The 7,001-nt window shown below is 38.0% G+C and overlaps 1 pseudogene across 1 annotated transcript; it reads right to left on the reverse strand.

The window, feature by feature from the left end:
• Positions 1 to 2,483: 2,483 nt before the first annotated feature.
• Positions 2,484 to 6,057, reverse strand: LOC107622591 (protein FAR1-RELATED SEQUENCE 5-like; annotated as a pseudogene). The gene is made up of 4 exons (XR_015906225.1): positions 5,919 to 6,057; positions 3,184 to 5,427; positions 2,855 to 3,028; positions 2,484 to 2,749 (listed from the first exon to the last, which is right to left on the reverse strand). The product of XR_015906225.1 is annotated as a protein FAR1-RELATED SEQUENCE 5-like (transcript).
• Positions 6,058 to 7,001: the final 944 nt, after the last annotated feature.

Raw genomic sequence — 7,001 nt, forward strand, 5'->3', positions numbered from 1 at the left:
TGTTATAATTGCAGCAAATTGCGGTGAATCCAACAAATTACTGCCCAAAAACCTTGGAGTACATAAAGGAAAAATTCATGGGAAAGACGGACAAACTTTTTAAGGTAATAAACTGCCTTAGTTATGATTTTACGATTTTTTTTCCATAAACGGGAACAACCGTTCTAGATTTCATGTTCCGTTTGCAGGTTTACGTTCCCCTCCATGCGGACGATCATTGGTACCTTATGATTATTGATTTCTTCAACTGGAAATTGGTATATCTAGACTCTTTGAAAGATTCAAGGCTTACAAAGGCCCGTAAAGATCAGATGCTATACGTGGTACGCGTTAGTAATCTCCGTTTGTTTTTAAGGTGATAATGATGCAATCCGTTAGCATAAATTGATGCACCCTCTCTTTTCGATGAAATAGGCCTTTTTTTGGAGAACTTGTTAGCTGACAAGGTTTTCTATGATGGAACCCCGGATGAAATGCACAAGCCGTCAACGTACGAAATAGTGGATCTGGAGATCGGACAACAAGCTGATGGATCGTAAGTTTTTTTGCGTTTCGTTTATTTAGTTCTCTCCCCACGTATTTAACATAGCTAGACATGTTGGACGAGATTGGGTCAAATTTTTACAAGTAAATAAACTCCTTTCATTGAAATAGAATGTGTTCATAATGCTTCTGTTTCATTAATTTCTAAATTTACTTATATCGACATACTTGTTTCCTTAAGCTTAACGGTTAAAAAATTTTCTGGTCGCCGAAACAACATTGCAATATATACATCCATTAATATCATTGACAATGTAAATGCCTTTTAGAATAGTACGTGTTTTCCTGTAAAATTTCATGCAGTAGCTATCATATTTTATTATTAGACTAATCAATCTCGGGCCTATGATGCCTAATGCATGTCAGGAACGACTGCGGGGTGTGGGTCGCCCAATGGATGATTCAGTCCCACTTATGGAGTGACTATGATCTTCCAGTAAAAGCTTAACACAATTAATGTCTCATGATTACGGGTGCAAGACACAGTTGATAATATATTTTCTGCATGGAATGTTTGCCTTGTTCTTAGGCGGTTAATGCATATACAAGAATGAGGCTTGCGGTTGATCTTGTTGTGGGGAGACACAACCCCATTCGAGCTGAAGTAGGTCGGAAGGCGGTGGAGTATTGGGATAAAAGATGTAGAAGCTCAGATAGGAAAACCAAGAAGAAGACTGGCCTAGTGGAAGTAACTGCAAGTCTTACCATATAGAATGTAGGCATAAACTCTGTTTTGTTTTTTGGTTCCCAGTGATGGGCTGTTTTGACAATACAGCAAGACTATAGGTTCTTGAATACCCCTTTAAATCCAACCAGCATGCACTCACCAATGGGCTGATTGGTTGGTATAAAGAGGCTATGTTAGGTCTATCTCTTTTGATTTACTTCATTGCACTTCATGAGGTTCATTGTTGTATCCTGCTCCTCCATTGGGAGGAAGCACCTTTTACTACCTTAGGCCGTTATGATGTTTTGAAAAAGATGGATGCGTAACTAATATCACGGGAACAATTCCTGTCGTCAATTATATCTGCTTTGTTTCAATTTGGATACGTTGCTGGTAAAAATCATTAACGGTGGTTGGTAATGACGGATCTAGAAAATTTTAGAAGTGGGGGCAATAACATATATAGTAAAATAAATTTAGTTACATATTATTAATTATATGAAGATATAAAAATTAAAAAAAGTTAGTGAATACTTTTATTCTTAAAATACTATTCATTATATATAATTTATAAGAAATTTTTTTTCCCGACACCGGAACTTAAAATATTTTAATTAAATTATAGATAACTTGTTATCCTAACTAATAAATTTTATAGACATCTAATAATAAAAGAATGAATCAATTGGCACATTGGCGACTAATAATACACTAGCATGTATAATTTGAAAACTACAATTATATAATTATATTTTTTTTTAAAAAATAAAAAATACAGTGGGGGCAAGTGCCCCTTTATTGTTGTTCTTAGATCCGTCCCTGGTGGTTGGTGTGAGAGGGCCTTTTATAGGATAAATTCTTATAAAGTGGAATGGAACCGACGAATAATTTTCAAGAGTTTTGCCCCGAAATTCGTTTATACACAGGTACTCACTACCACCTACTACAATGATTTCCCGCACCCAAAAAAGATTTTAACATCCTCTCGTACAGGGGTAATTTTATTTTAATTTTTTTATCGCTTAAGTATTCCTTTGAACACATTTCCTAACAGCAGATAAATGAGGTTGCATAAGATTCTTCGAGTAAACTTACAAAGTGATAAAGATATGTGTATGAGTAAACCTGAAACAAGCTTTAAACACCTATAATGAACAATTTTAACCACAAACGTATTCAAACTTATATTTCTATCTTATGCAACGCCAACAGAGTCAATAAGAAAAACTGGAATAAAACTCAAACAGCTTACTCCCCACTGAAGTATGCATGGTCCTGGTAACAATAACATCACATAAAAGGAAAAAGCAACGCGACAACATCATACCCATAGCTGTAGTCCATATCAACCAACATTAAAAGTAACTATTCCAAACGTGTTGAACACAATATCTAACTAGCTAAACAGGCTTTTTCGTACCACCGCTTATCCTTTCTTTTTCTTACGGAGACAACATGCCACGACACAATAACAAAACCTCGAACCAAATACTCATTTGGCTAAACTATTCTGGCCTTCTTGTGTAAAATTTCCAGCACCTAAAATTATGTCATTCGTCAGAGAACAGTCGTTAGAACAGAACACTCCTCATGCCAAACCATATTAGCCTAACATAGTAACTGTTTATGCATTCATATACGCACCTGTTGACATGGACCAACAACATCCTCAGTAGTGAACGAATTCTGCCCATAATGTCTGCCGAACGCTACAGTCGTCATGGAATCTACCCGGGACATGCCAACAGACCTACCTGCGAACCCTTCTTCTTCCACAATCTTTTGGTCATCCGATCCAATGACGTCCAGATCAGCACACTACAAAATAAAGGCGAATTACCAACTCCAAAATAATGAAAACAATATTCAAAAAAGAAAAACATTCAAGAAATAGCCGTTATAACCAATTCTCGGAGCTAATTAATAGGCATCACAATTTACAGAAAAGAACTTTATATAGATAACAAAATTACCTCATCACGTTGTACTGCCTTAACTAGATCCGAATCCAACTCATCTTGTCGAGGCCTTTTCCCCTTACGAGGTCTTCCCTCTCTGCAAGTTCTTTTAGTGTGCCCCGGCTTGTTGCACGTGGCACACTTTCTCTTAGACGCCTTCCTCTTTTGACGCTTTGGTGCTCCCTTTGTTCTCACGACTATAGGATCTCGAATTTAACCGCATGCATTCGAATTCATTGCATCGACACCGTTCAGAAATTCTGATTCCAAGGTTGCACAAAGGCTACGAATCCCATCCAAAGCAATAGTGAATAAACTAATCTTCTGAGCACCTAAAAAGAACAACCAACGTGACGCTGAATGAAGTGCTCCATGGCGAAGCAAGAAGCCTCTATCGCAATTATCATCAGTTTTCTCAACGTATGCCTCCAATGCTTTTGCTTCTTTTGTCCAACGCTTCAACACTAGGCTACCAGGTATTGCCAACAAGTGTTCATGCTTCATTACAAAAAACATATGTTTGCATGGATACCCCTGAATTCTCCAAAACTTACAACGACATTCCAATTTTCCCATATTCTTATCACATAAAACCATAATATTACGGCCAGGACGACCATACTCCTCAACTGTGTAAACCTTTGTGGTCAACGACCTCTTCACACCTACAAAATTAACTGAAGATACACTCTCAATCTCCTTTTACATCTCCAAATATCGCTCTTGTGTAAATAGAAGCCGCATGATGCTCAAGGGACTCCAACGAGGTTGTCATAACCGGCACACTATAAATGGACCTGAACTGTGCCATCAATTCATTATTCCTATACTCACGCACAAGAAGTTCCAGATTCTGCATAAGATCCAACATACTATGTTTCGATTCAAGGAAATTCTTGCACACAGAATTTATCCCTTCGCATCGTGAAGTTGTCCGATACCCAGCACAAAATTTCTCACACAAGAAAGCTTTTGCCCACATCTCCTTCTTTCCATACACTTGGTTCCACCACACTGCACCCTTCAAACAATAATTAGCTTCGGCCTGGGCCCACTCTGCTTCAAAGTCTTCAACAGTCATATCGGCATAAATCTACCTATTAAATAGCCGACGCAAATTCTCATCCTTCACGTTTGACATCACATTCTTCTCAAAGTGCCAAGCACATAACCTATGCGTTGCATTCGTAAAAACTACTCGTACAGCTTCTCGAATTGAATCATCGCCATCCGTAACAACAACAGACGGCTGCCTGTTACACATGACCTCCAAGAAATTCTCCAGAAGCCATGTATATGAAGCAATACTCTCATCTAATACCAAACCAAACCCAAAAATACATGTTTGCTTGTGGTTATTGCACCCTGAGAAAATCACCAATGGCCTCTTGTATTTGTTTTTCCTGTAAGTTGAGTCGAATGCCAGTACGTCTCCAAAATATTGGTAATCTATCCTGTTGCCACCATCCGCCCAGAATAAATTGGCTAGCATTTCATTCTCCGTCACATTAAACCTTGCCATCGAAGTCGGGTCTGCATCAACTTTACCCTCCAAGTACACTATGGCTGCATTCGCGTCTCCATCAGCTATCCTTGCACGACGTCTCTTATCAATGTAGTTGTAGGCGTCCTTCTTCAAAAACCCTACAAGTGAATACCCTCCAGATATGCCTGCCATATACCGCATTGTCTTTGATGTTGAGATGCCACATCCTTGAAATCCCTCTATTTGTGCTTTCGCAGCATCCGTCATGTAACGAAAACTTAGAATTAGATGAACCATTCCGTGATGCGTCATCTCATGGTTGTGGTTCAAAATGACTTTCTTCACCCTCCACAGCGACCTTTCCTTATCTAGATACACACACATCCTCGCTTCACAATTCGTCCTTGTCTCCGGCTTGTGCGGCCTCTTTCTATCGACCCTGTTATAATGTTTCTTATCTCTCTATCCTTCTCTATTGCAAAAAAATCTTCTCCGAACCGAATTACCCTCCTCATCCTTGAACATGTCTCCCCTTCTAATTCCAAATCCATAAAATTTTCCTAATTTCTTATAAAACTCGTAAGCATCATCCTCGCTGCGAAAAACCTTCCTTAAAATATCATCCTCCGTTAGTTCCACAACATCTCCATAATCAACTGTCTCCGTATCACCAACTCCATCTTCACACATTATATTAACTACATCATCAACCTGGGGGACGTCCATCTAAGTGTTCACAATGGAGTGCCGAATTAAAAAATCAGATCTGCAAACTAATCTCACAATGATATCATACTCCAACTTTAAACCATAAAAACTAACCGCACAAACAATGTCTCCACCACTAGAAAAATCTATGCTACTTGCACTACGAACGGACCACAATATCCCCTTTAGTTATTTTAAAAGCACGCAAAGATCCCCTAAATAAAATCGTGCCTCTCATCTGCCCCTATTGTTTCTTTTTTTTTCCTTACGGACACAACAAACCAGAAACCATGTTCTATGAATTCAACCAAAAGATATTGAGCATCAATTAATCAGTAAAGAATACTCAAGTCTATTAACTCACAACAAATGTCGATCCCTATTACCTCAAAACAAAATCATATCCTTGCTAGGAAAATTAACAACAACAAACGCCATTAACTCAGCATACTTAACATCAACAACAAATTAACTCCGACAATTAAAGATGAAAAACATCACAATTAACTCAGAAATCAGCGACTGATAAAACATTTAACTAATAAAAATGACTCACACAAATGGCGAAACAGTTGCAGAGAGGGCGACTTTACCAACCGGTGGATGTCAAGGAGAGAACTAATCACTAAACCGCCGAGAAGAAAACCACTTCATCGACGACAACAAGACGAGCACGAAGGACAGATGACTACCGCCAGGACGACACGAACCTCAGCTCCATTCTTTGTGCGCCCACGCCGAGCTTAAAGGTGGAAGTCTCCTTGGGGCCGATTCCAGCAGCTACGACACCTTTCGGATGACGGCAATAACTAGCCGATGGAAAAGGGAGGGAATGGGCGGCGCTAGGGTTCAGGTTAGGCCCCGTGGTTTAGGATGTGAATCACAAATGTGAGAGGTGACAGAGAGTTTCTTTTTCCCGTATACGAGGTGAGACACACTATGTTTCTTTGATTTTGGTCATCTGGGATTTTTTCAGCATTAACTTTTTTTTTCTTCAACCACAATCTAAATTTTTATCAACATTCTTTTTTGTTCTATCAAAGCATTTCTTGTGGTTCATTTGGGTTATATATACATGTTTTTGGAAAACTACTATAAACCTTATACGAAAAACAAAAACAAAAACAAAATAATCTATCTAAGCCCGTTACTCCCATTACAAACAAAATCACTTTATAAGCCCAAAAGCCCAAAAAAAAAAGTTAACCATGATAATAAAATGGCAGATTGTTTCGTAAGCACGCTAATCACATATAATTTAAGGACAATTTTTGGAGCTTCTCTGTGGCTGTCAGTAGAGATGATACAACACCATCTTGTCACACTTAAGTCCCTGCACACGTGTTTGAATGTCATTTATTCCATGTAGGATCCACACATGTAGATATTATATACATCCACACCATAGACTCCCCCAACTTTCAATGGTACTTTTGTACACCAAGGCTGCATTTGTTTCTAAGAATAAGATACTGAGAACAAGACATAAGGGACAGAGACACAAAATTTTGTGTTCTTGTATTCTATTTGGTGATAAACTAGAACAAATTATAAAAATTTAATTTATTCTTTTTTTTTTCATTCAAAAAATTTGAGATGAAAAATATAATAATAAAAAAATATAATTATAAAAAATTAA

The sequence above is a fragment of the Arachis ipaensis genome, chromosome B10 (genome assembly GCF_059453495.1).
Source record: "Arachis ipaensis isolate K30076 ecotype BB chromosome B10, ASM5945349v1, whole genome shotgun sequence".
Taxonomy (NCBI): domain Eukaryota; kingdom Viridiplantae; phylum Streptophyta; class Magnoliopsida; order Fabales; family Fabaceae; genus Arachis; species Arachis ipaensis.